Here is a 12319-nt window from a genome sequence, read left to right as displayed (position 1 = left end):
ATTTTCTGTCAAAATGAAGAAATTAAGACATAACACCTCCCCTTCTTTCCTGTCCTTAACACATGCACGCTTGCTAGTTCAATTCACTCAAGTGTCTGCATAGTATCTGCATTCAACTGGATACAATGATGCACAAGATGAATAAAGTTATCTCTGCAGCTGAATGGGATGTTGCTTGTGGGAGGGAATGGGGAGGTTCCCTATATGCCTGAGCTGAAAAGAGCTCGGCTTTGAGGGCCAGTGCTGCAGAGGTCAGGGCCCAGCTGCTTTTAGGGGTGAAAGGGACACCGGCAGGCTGGACTGGCGCAAGAGACCTAACAAAACCAGTCGTGTCAAATAAAGACATCTCAGATTGGCCGTTGACAGATCCCTTCCCAAAGTTGCTGAACATGCTTCATTCAAACTTTGCTCTGGTTTGTATCACATTTCACAGTCAGACTCCCATTTCACTTGTTAAGAACCTAACATATACAGTAAAAACCTTTATTTTCGTTTCCTTTGGTTTTGATTTGATTTGGAAATCAACATTTCTACACAGGTAGGATACTTTTAATCATTTCATAGTTCCAGAATTTTATGTTAAAGTAACATTTGCGCCTTACCTTAAACCTATATAAAACATTTAATTCGCTTGAATATTTTATCTCAGATGTAGAGGTGCATTCTTTTCAGATATCAGATGGATATGATGGATTTTTGTATGCTGGAAAACGTGTTGAAGTGTGTTAGTAAAACCACCAAGCACTTTTCTAAAAGTGTTTAGTTGATGAGGTTATTTTAGTTTGAAATTGCAGTGTTGATGGTGCTTCAATTTGAATGTTTGTTTTTTTTCCAAAAAAAAGAGCGAGAAGACATAAGTTCTTCTCTTTCTCTGAGTTTGCAGATTTTATAGAGTGCAGACATTTGCAGTTTAAATTTGTGGGGGGGGGGGGTGGGGGGGGGGGGGTAAGTAGGATAATAATCAGGCCACATTATAAAGAATTGATGGTTCATTTTCCCTGTCAGCAGTACCAGAGCTTTGCCCAAAGATGTGCCGACCTGTGCAGATGGGGTTCAAAGCCAATTTCCATGTTAAAAACTCTGCACGCTCCAGAAATCCCTCACACTGACTCTCGTTGATCAGAGCATATGACAAGCCTGTCTCTTAAAACAAGTCTGCTCATGTGAGTAAATGGCAGTTTACAACTGCACAACAAACAGTCTGGCCAGGTTTGAGTGTAGTAATAGTCTTGTTTTCATGCATACCCAGAGGCAGTGACATAAAGACAAAAGATGGCTGTAGAGTGTGCTGTCAAAATGGAAAATATGCCCCATTATATGTCACACAGTAATTACACAAACTGTAAAAAGTAGTCCTATCATTTTTAATTTTTTTTAGTCTTACTCTTCCTTTTATCCAGTCTGTGTCAAGTGTCGTTACAAAGCTTTAATTCTTGCCAGAAAATCAGTTCATCCATTCATCATCAGCTCACATTTAAATTCATTTTCCTTCAGGCTGCTTTTTTTTTTTTTTGTTATCCTCCTGTGTGCCGAGTTTACTAAGAGACAGAAAATCTGTGAGAAGAATAAAGAGATCACTGGGATGGTGGAAATTTGTTTGATGAGTTATGAGATGAACAAATTTTAAAAAGGAGAAAAATACATCTGCCAAGTATCATCCTCAGTATCCTGAGGACAGCATTTACCTCACTCTTTATCTTGTTGTCGACTGCAACCCGAATTCTGTGTGTTTGCACACATGCACAGACACAAACTCCATTGTGCAGAAAGGGAGAATTATACTTGTAAGTTGTGCGTGTAATTAGCCCATCCCAGAATTTGCCTTTTTTTTGGGGGGGGGGGGGTAAAGCTATCTATCTTAATTGCAATCACATATTCTTCAAGAAGAGAAGCAACTGGAGAACAGTCTCATTTTTTAGACTTTGTTCTTTGTTCACTGTTATCACACGACTCTGTGTAATGGTGTCTGTGCTATAAGCTGCTAGCTTTCTCCTCCGCGCTGGATGTATTATATCCATTGAAATGCCCGCTAGCTGCAGAGTATTAAGTATGGTGAAAACACAATCTTGGTGGGGTCTGCGCGACTAACAATAGATAGCGGCATGATGACTTATTAAACACAGCCAAACTGCAGCATGGCTTTTCTCATTACCTTTTCAATTCCCAGCCTATAAAGCCTATGAGTCTGGTGACAAAACTCTTGCCATGTAATTCTCTCCCAGGCTTCTTTCATCAGCCGATTTCGCAGAGAAATATGAAGCTGATTTTATCGCACTCTATAAATTCACAAAAGGCCTTCAAGTTGCCCCCATGGAAGACATACCTCATCTCAGTGATGTGCCACCACTATTGCTGATCCCGAGCATTCGATAACAGTGCCTCTCCTTTTTAATGATTTGACAGACATCAGACATGAGCCCTATAGACACGACATTTTTAATACACTTTTCTTTGCTTGTTTTCACCAGGCTCCTCAGATGAAAAAAAACATATCTATCACATCTCCCTCTCTCTCTCAATAAGTGATATATATATATATATATATATATATATATATATATATATATATATATATATATATATATATATATATATATATGTTAAAATATTAAAACCTCCAGCAGCTTTCAGTACTTTTGTTTTTGTAGATAGATTTTTCCAACCTTGATGCTTGTTTCTTTTCATAAACATATTTATAATTCTTACCTATAATTCTCCAAATGTCTTTGTTCTGGTAAAAATAGTTTCTTTAAAACACAGCACAGATAAATAATAACAATTCACAGCTGTCAAGTCACCTAAAAAATAGCAGAATGACATCTTACGCAAACTACAAATTAGTTGGTGGGGAAACCAGACAAAAATAAGCAATAATAAGACACTTACTGTCATATATTGTTAAATTCAGTGTGTTTGAATTTGCCTATGTGTTACCCAGTTGTGTTCACTTTCCTCTCATCTAATTCTCCCATGTGGTTTCTGGCATATTTGCAGTATGCTGGCATACAGCAGGGATTGTTTTCTTTGAAATGTTTTGACTATGGTGTCATTTATTAAAACTTTCATCATGCATGGCTACCTAATCAATTGAAATGCAGCTGCTTTAGCCCCAAGCCTAGGTGTAGCTTAGACCAGCTTTCATCAGCTCAGCCTTTTAAAAATAGAAATCCTGCTATGATGAAAATTTCAGTTTGAAATGGATATTCAGATTCCCCACTGGGCTGTAATCGTAGTTAAAGTGAGACTGTTTTACAAGCATTTCCACAAATGTATATAATTAGCACTATGTGTGATTGTCAGAAGGTTTAAAAATTAGCAATCTTTGCTGCTTATTATATCTCTATATATAAACATTTGTGAGTCAGTCAGCACTTTTCCGAGTCTGGTTTTCAACAGCAACATCCCTCCTTAGTGCTAATTAGATTTCCTCCATTATAATGTTTGATAATGCCTCAAGGTTTGGTTCCTTCTATCAGAACATTTCTGCAAACATTCCCTCCTGTTAACTCTTTATGGACCTGCATGACTTTTTTTTTCATATTTGCTATCTTCACCTCCATAGGGAAAATATTATCTGCAATAATCATTGTCATCATCATAATTCTCTTCGTGGTCTGTTGGCTCCAAATAAGTAATTTAGTTGTAAAGCAGCTTCATTTATTTTGCCTATTCATTTTTCTTCCTATCATATATCTAAATACAAATCTTCATTTTATAACTGACAGCTTATTACCTCTGAGCACATGCTGATAAATTTAATTCCAATGAGTTAGCTTCCATTTTCGGATCCTATTATCCACTAATATGGCAGCAGCGCGTGGGAGGAGAAAACTTACAGGACAAGAACTCAAAAATAAAATATATGTTCTTATATATAAATAAAAAAATAAATTACTATTATAATTATTGTTATTATTATTATTATTATTGCAGTTGTTTGTAGTACTTGTAGAATTATTAGTGCCAGTGTTGCTGCATAATTACACTGAACATTTATTTGTTCTTTGTCTATTTTTCGTAACCATAATGCATTTGTTTTGGGGGTTTTTTTATACAAAAAGTAAAAACAAATAAAAAAAATAATTAAAACAAGCTATTGAAAACTTTTAAGGCAGTGACAGGTTTCAAATGCAAAAGCTGTAAATTTTAAATTAACTTTTTTGTGTGTTCGTTTTTCTTTTTTTCAGTCAAACTGAAGCAGCTTTGTTATATAAAACGTCCACAAAAGGCTCAGCATTCTCTGTGTGTGTGTCTCTCTGTGTGTGTGAAGTGTGAAGGGAGACTGTTAATGATGAGTGTCCCATTTTTCCCCCCAGTTTATTCATAAATATATGTCCCTTTATGAACATATAGCTTCCAAGAGAGCAGCATTATGCTACAGTTGGGTCCATTTTAGTGAAGTAAGTAAGTAAGTAAACAATTATTATTAGCTTTGATGTTGGCCTGAATAGCACTCAATTAACAATGTGGCTAATGAGCCCATTAAGGATGAAAGTGTTCTCAACAGGTATGAGAGGATACTGCTGTTTTTGGAGTCTCAGTTCTCAGCACTGAATGCAGCATGAATAACGGTGCTCTTTCTCAATCGCTTCAAAGGCCAAACCTCTACTGCCCAGAGAGCAGAGTTAAATAAAGGTTTGCCTGCAATTGAAAAAAAACCCCAACATATTAATATTTTAAACATATTCCAGAACAACAAAAATCTATGGATAAATATCAGAACAGGAAGTTAAGCCATGATAATTCTGTGAATAAATAAATTCCCCTCGCATATGTTTAGATTTGGAAAAATAAATGTTCTTTTTCTCCTTACTGCCCGAGAAAGCCCTAAATCAGTTTGTGTATTTTTAAAATTTCAACAAATTTTTGCTGTAATTACATCTTAGTTAAAGTAAACATGAGCTTGCCTATGTCTAATAGTAATTATCCCGCAGTACAAATAAGCCTTGTCTGCTGCAAAGAAAGAAAAGTGAAAGAAAGAGAGAATGTGAGGCTTTCTGCAGCCCCAGTGTTTCCTCTGAAGGACTTCCCACTGAAACGCACCGAAAGCCTGATGCGTGGATTATTTCCACATTATTTGCTGCTGGATTCCAAAAAGTTCTTGTTAACTAGCAACAGCAATTCTTTTATACTGACCGCCTTGTTTGACTGTTTGTTTCTCTACAAGAAACAATTTTGCTCTTCTCTCACTTTACCCAACAAAATAAAGATCAACTTAAAAAAAATATTTAATAAACTGTTATTATTATCAAAAGTAAAAAAAACAAGATGACCTTACAAAAAGTTATTTCCTTGTTCTGTTAACTTTGTAAATTGTTGTATTTGTGTGATCAAGCAATAAATAAATATTTAAAAGAGCTTTTATTTATATGCAGGTGGAAGGAAAAGAATGATTCTTAAAAATAAAAATAAAAAAACACTAAAGAAATAAAGGGCAAAATGGTATTTAAAAACAGTTATTGTCCACCAAAAAATAACAATAAGTAAATATACGATATAGCAGCGTGCTGAATGAATTTATCTATTTGTAAAACCTGCTTGTCTGCAGAACTTTCAGAATGTTATCAGTAGTTTCAGCTCAAGAATACCTTGAGGTGTTTTGAGTGTAAATCCGTCTAAAGCTGCCAGCACTGACATACACAGCATATGCTAAATACAGATAAGAGTATTTTTAATAGATCGGCAAAAAGTCTCCCCGCATAGCTCAATGGATGTGCTTTGAATGTAGTTGATAAGTTGGCTTAAGCTGAATGCTGTATCCCAATGCAACATTGTGCTACTGGGTGAGCCCATCACAAACTAGCCTTCCAGTAAAGACCACTTCCAGGGGAGGGATTATAGAAAAGCCTCGAGATCAGCTTCATGTCTTACTAGAGTTTCTGATTATTAATAGTGCGATGTAACAGAAAAAAAAAATAGGCGTTGGCAAGGATCATATGGAGAAAATATCTTTAAGCTGTTTATTTACCTACAATGTCAAAAAGAAGGAATGGTACGTGGGGCATACTTTTCTAAATTTCATTTAAAACTAATTATATATGCTTTAATCTCACCATCCATTTAAATAATTTAAATATTTTACAATGTGTGTTTATTCTTTATTTTAATTTTGATAAAACAAAAGTAATACCCGTAATAAGCAATTTTAATAGTAAACACGTGGGAAGGTGTAAATTAAAGAATTCATATATATGAATATATATAAGTGAATTGATTTCACTTATTATAACCGCACAGTTGTGTTTTCAGACTGATGAATTTGTGTATGTCTTCATTTCAGGATGGGTGAACTTAGGTCATGAGCTTTGCCTTCTTGTTATTTAAATGTGACGTTGCTTTATTTTTGGACAATTTGTCTGTTTGAAATGAAATACAAAAAGAAATTGAAGAAACTGAAACTTTTTGACATTTTGAAAATAATAGATAGATAGATAGATAGATAGATAGATAGATAGATAGATAGATAGATAGATAGATAGATAGATAGATAGATAGATAGATAGATAGATAGATAGATAGATAGATAGATAGATAGATAGATAGATAGATAGAATTTTGAATGACTTTGTTTCTCTTTAGATCTCCTCAGGTCATCTGATTGTGTGGCAGAAGAAATGAGAGGGGCAGATAAGCCTCTTTTATGTTTCCAAGCCACTTAAAGAGCTGAAGCACCAGCTTCTGTTGCTACTCTGCGAGGGACGAAAACAAGTCATTTGTGTACAACAAAATGGCTTCTTTCTAAAATGTGTTCCCTCAGATCCAGAATATGCTATAAGAGTTACCACTGCTCAGATAGCTTGTCTAAGCTTTAAAATATAAAACTTACATTTCACAGGACACTCACAGCACTTTCGTGAAACATTAACATTTTAAAATGATCAATTTCGGGTGTAATGTTACTATACTTGGTGCCTTTTTGAGTTTTTATCCCATACTTGATTTCAGTTTTATTTTGCGGTATCAGACTGTTTGTATTTTAGTGAAATAATCCTCGGTTATATTTGTATTTTTTTCTAAATTGTGAAAAGCAGAGGGTTTTTTTTTCTTGTCTTGTAATATGGAAATGTCCTCAGTTCCTGCTATATGTCACAAGGGCATCTCTTCTCTGCCTCCTTAATAAGGTAGTTCTGCAGGCCTCTACTGTAATATATTTCACCAATAAAGCAATTCCAAAGCCAGGCTGGCCTTTTGACCACCACTGAGAATGTGGAAAGCAGCAGGCTGCCTTTGCTAACTAGGCTTACTCTCTAATATTAGATACCTGTCCCTTGGCTTTTCAGAGGGGGGCTTAGCAGTTGATATTTTCATTTGGTCCTGCCAAGATGCGACACCCCCGCTTTAATCTTGTGTTTGACGCTAAGCGCTCTGTTCATGAAAAGTCTCAGTGAACTTCAACCTTAGGGTGGTGCTGTCATACAAAAATGATGTGGTGGGGGAGTGAAGCTGGTTGGTCTATCCTTGACCTCTCCCATTGGCCTGCCAAAGTCTTTCCCCTGCCCTTCTTAATCAGGTGGGACCCTTCTCTTTTAGAGTAGAACATAGTATATTCTCTGCATCCAGCTGTGACTTTTATACTAACTGGCACCGATAAAGACATAGAGTATTATTTTTATTTTTTTAAAAAGGCAAAAGTTTTGTTTGTTAGTAGAAAAAAGCAAATTATCTGAGGTCCAAAAAAGAAATCTGTGGATTAGTGAATATACTAAAAATGAATCATAAAATTTAATATTAAAAATATCTCTTTAGTAGTTTATTTTATCATCAGTAGACTTGAAACATAGCTTATTAACAAGGATTACTAAATCCGGTGTTGTAGGCTTTAAAAAAAAATCACTGATATGCATGATTAATGGTCTGAAATGTAAACTAAGATCACTCCTTTGTTGCTGGTAGCCACTTTTTTGTCATTTTATCTAAGCTGGGGAACATCAGTGCACATTTTAAGGTATTAAACATTGCTTGACAATATCAGAAGAAGGACCTGGGAAAAGTAGGGGTTGACTAATGAATTTCTTATGATGAGTAACTGCCCCTGCTTTCAGCTGCAGATATTGTGCACCACTTCGTGTTAGCATTTATCGCGATGTTGAGGACAAACAAGCCACTTCTCTGCAATCGTTAAGGCGAGTTTCCCTACTGATTGATGTGTGGAATCAATTGCTCCCCATAGCATCCATGTCAGTCTATTACCACACTGCCTGGTAATGATAGGCTGTTCTCTACAAGATTATAGAGCACTGTCACAAAGCAACAAAGACTTGCTTCCCTGTGTCTGACCTGATGTGCTATAATTGAGAATAGCTTTATTTTTACGCTGCAGGTAAACAGAAAAAGTATGTTTACGGAAGGATGTCTTTATTATATTTAAAATACAGGTGCTTTATGTTGTAATGCAATGAATTATTAATATGGACCGAATGACTGAATATAAAGTCTGTTTTTAATGGTGTGAGCCTGAAAAAATGATGTATGTGTAATCAAAATTGTGTTTGAAATGTGTTAAACTCTTCAAGAATAAAGTTTTTGTTTTCTTTTTTGCTGAGAGATTGTTGTTCAAGTTGTGCAAAAGAAATAACTTTAAAAGAAGAGGCGGGGTTGTGGGGGATTACATTAAAAACACATATCTGATCAGAATGCTAACGTATTCAAAGTCACCAAAACAACAGGTGTTTTCCCCCCAAAATGCCCCTCTGTGTAACTGTGCTTTTTTTATCATGTGAATACACTGCAGCTCTGTGACTGCCAAGCTGACTGCCATCCAAAGCAGTAAGTGCCAGCAGCATTGCAACTCATTTAGTTTGTGGCCCAGGGATGCATCACACAGCCCTGATCCTGATTACACATGATCAAAGATGAGTTCTTCAACAATTTGATTATGTTTTTGAGCTTGACTAAAATCGACATCCAGTGTTCCTCAGAAATGACTAATTGAAAAGACTTTCGAGTGTTATATTGGTTTAATACAACAATTGCCATTTCCTTCAGGCTGACCTCAATCATTGCAGGAGGACTACAGTATGTGCTGCATTTAATTACCTACAGTGAATTTGATTATCAGAAAATATGGTGCATATCAAGTGATTTCTTCGGCTAAGTAATATTATTCTGTATAGTTAGAGCTGGAAAAAGATGACATGAGAACTTCAGTCAAAACAAAAGGCAGAAGCTAATGAGACTGGTTAGTGATTCAAATTTATGGAGATTTTATTAATTACAGACACCTATCTTTTATCTGTACCATTTGGTGGTGAAGTAATTAAAACCAACAATGACAGTCCCAGCAGTGGAGAAAGCAAACAAGATCAAAGAAAGTGGAGCAGTCAGGAGAAAGTCCCGTATACCCTGGACTGGGCCTGGCCATGGGCAACGTGGCCTCATTAAAGTCAGACTATGTTGATCATCAATTAACCTGCTTTGTTGGGCTTCTGATTTGAAACTTGCATAACACCACTTTTCCTCGGGCTCTTCAGTGATTAAGGTTTGTGCATAATGTTGGCTGGAGGTGACCAAGATACATCACAAGAGCTGCCCCGTGTCATGGAGGGACAACTTTTGATTTGTTGATTGAAAAGGAAGACTGAATATTAATTGTCTTTGATGCATAATAATTAACACAACATTTAAATAGCCTTCATCTTCATCGCCATTATCTGCTGTTCCTATTATTGCCCAAGTAAATGAAAGTAAACGGAAATTGGAAGAAAATCTAGAAGACTAGAGTGATTTCTTTTCTGCTGGAACATTTTTGCTACTCCAGTAAATTGATGTTTGATGACATTTAGGACATTATTACAAATTGCGATTCTCATCACCTATGTGAAATGTTTTGAAAGAATTTAAACCTGCAAAAGTTAAATTTATGAGAGTTGATTAAATTTGCTTTTTGAGTTTGAAGATGGACTCTTTCAGACCTCTAATGCTGTATGTTTAGCAAACCCTTAATTTGTTTGGTGTGTTTTAAATAAAAAAAAAAAAAAAGTATGCAAAAGTTAACCCATGATCATTTTCATAAGCATTTCCACATGCCAAGCTTTTATTTAAAGCTTTTTTTAAAGCTTCTCTTAAATGAGTTTTAGTATGTCAAAAAAAAAGAATGTTGAAAAAATCAAATCTTATCTGAAAGCTGTTATACGCCATTTACATATAATTAATTCAGAGCAGCTACTAATCAAGATGTTTTAAGTTGGTTTAATTGACTCAAACTCTAAAGCGAAGATTAACTCAAACTCCTGGAATAGATCACAAAATCTCACCACTGACAAAAAAGCCAGGGGACCGTGCTGTATGGACAACAAATGCATGGCCAGTCTTAACTTTTATTATGTGCGGCGGAGGTCATATTTCAAATGAGAGATTAGCTGCTCATCACAATATTGGTGGATTATCAACTACCTGCAATGAAAGCAACCCCTGGCTGCGGGTCGATAAGAGTTTGACTGCATTTCGAATTAATTTTCTTGAGCTTAGAGAGCCGGGCTCCTATCTTGTTATTGATCACAGCGTTAATCCATAACCAAGCTCATCCTTTCCCCATGGAATGAGCAGGAAAATATAAAAAGATCACTGTGGGGGGGAACTCTTGACTCCTTTTAAAAACTGGAGCAGCCTTAAGAGTTATTTAAGAATACGTTCTCTGATTATTATTTCACCCGTCATCTTGTATTGATCTGCATGTGTTTATTGTTCTTTTTACGACGTTAAACACTTTTTGTACCAACATTTAGGCAGGTCTGTAGTCCTTTGGTGTTCCTTTTTGTGTTTATACATGACGATTGATTGATTCCCCCGACACCAGGAACACTTCACACCTCAGCTGTTTTCTCTGTTTGTCTTTTCCAACAGAGGGACCTCCACTGTGGATGAAATTTAGCCCCAACCTCTGACCTTTGGGGTTCAGCGTTTGCCTCCAGTCCAGTGACCACAAACAACTCCTGGATTGCTGTAAATGTCAGTGCAGCGTTGTCCCCGCCCTCTCCCCTGTGAACCACAGAGCTACACTCAACCTGCACTAACAGGACACTTTCATGAGAGCTCCATTATCAGTTATGCTGCATTTGATAGCTCAGATTTCATGATGACCATTTCATAAATTAAACAGCAGTCATGAAACAAAGAGCTAATAATCATTTTTGTTTTGTTTTTCAGATTCGGCTCTGCCAGTCTGGAATTTCATAGCTTAAGCAACTTGATGTATTGAAAATATGAATGACTTTTCATCATTTAAACTTCGGTAAATGTAAGATTTTAGAGCAGTAAAATTAATGTGACCCATTTAGCACACAAAATAGCCTCTATCATCCATCATAAACCTCAGTTTTAATAGATTGTAATTCATGTTCCGAAGACGTCGCTTGTAATGCATCCCATTTTGAAGCACTTTGGCTTTCCCTTCCCCCACCCATAAACACACACTCTCCCTTTTTCTCCTCCCTGGGCCTCCTGAGGTTGGTGTCTCTGCTTTAGGACTCTATTGTTGCCTACTGCTGGATAATGCCCTTATTAATTGTACCTCTTTGTAAGGTGTCAGCTGTAGCCTCAGATTGAGATGGATGGATCTCTGGAGCCTGCTCCCTGGCCCTCCACAGACTCTCTATCTCTGCACAGCACACAGATGCAACAGTGAGTGCTGCCACACTATGACTAAAACCTGAGATAAAGCAGTCATTTTAATTATTGCACCAGATGAAAAAAGAAAGGGAGTGAATAGAAAAGAAATAAAAGAAACATTTCCAAACTGAAAAGCCTGTTTTTGACGAGGTGAGGTAGCATTTCATGTGTTTCAGGTATCTGTATCCATGGTAGTGATGAAATTTCTTTTTCTTTTTTTTTTCATTATTGATTATTTTAGTGTGTTACAGAAATACTGGTTAATTAGGTAGATTCAAGCCTCTGTGAGATCAACAGCATTAACATCAAATCCGTTCCCTCTCATTAAAGGAAACAGAGTCAATTTAATTAATGCATATTAATCCCCTGTGATGCTCATTTTAGCTTTAAAAAAGTGTGACAGTCTATGTTAGATTTGTCTATTTCTAAGGCTTGATTGTTTTCCGAATCAAAATGAGACCTCGGTTTGAAAGAAACTGAGGTCTCACTTTTTCTGAATTTGTAGATTTGTTTATGAAATAGTTATTGATGGGATAATCTATCTTACAGGATTACCAATATTTTTGTTTTTGTTGCTTTTTTTTGCTTGTTACTTGGTTTCAATAGATGGTAAAAAGGACAACAAATAATTTTTCATACATCTAAACCCTTGACCCCTACGCTAAGGAGATCTGGTGGCTCTGATATGCTGCTGGGAGCCTTTTGCTGGCAT

At 36.2% G+C, this 12319-nt stretch overlaps 1 long non-coding RNA gene across 3 annotated transcripts in view; it reads left to right on the top strand.

The window, feature by feature from the left end:
• The window catches only part of LOC309709692, a 98648-nt gene extending 87423 nt beyond the window's left edge, over window positions 1–11225 (top strand). For 2 of the 3 annotated variants that reach the window (XR_014277572.1, XR_014277573.1), the window contains one exon: window positions 10843–11225. This is a non-coding gene — a long non-coding RNA (uncharacterized lncRNA). Of the gene's footprint in view, window positions 1–6579; window positions 6603–10842 lie in introns of those variants that run through there. The other variant, XR_014277574.1, reaches the window with a different exon arrangement.
• The last annotated feature ends 1094 nt before the right edge of the window (window positions 11226–12319 follow it).

The sequence above is a fragment of the Aulonocara stuartgranti genome (assembly GCF_965226115.1).
Source record: "Aulonocara stuartgranti genome assembly, chromosome: 7".
NCBI classification, from domain to species: domain Eukaryota; kingdom Metazoa; phylum Chordata; class Actinopteri; order Cichliformes; family Cichlidae; genus Aulonocara; species Aulonocara stuartgranti.
This window is presented reverse-complemented; position numbering and strand designations above follow the sequence as displayed.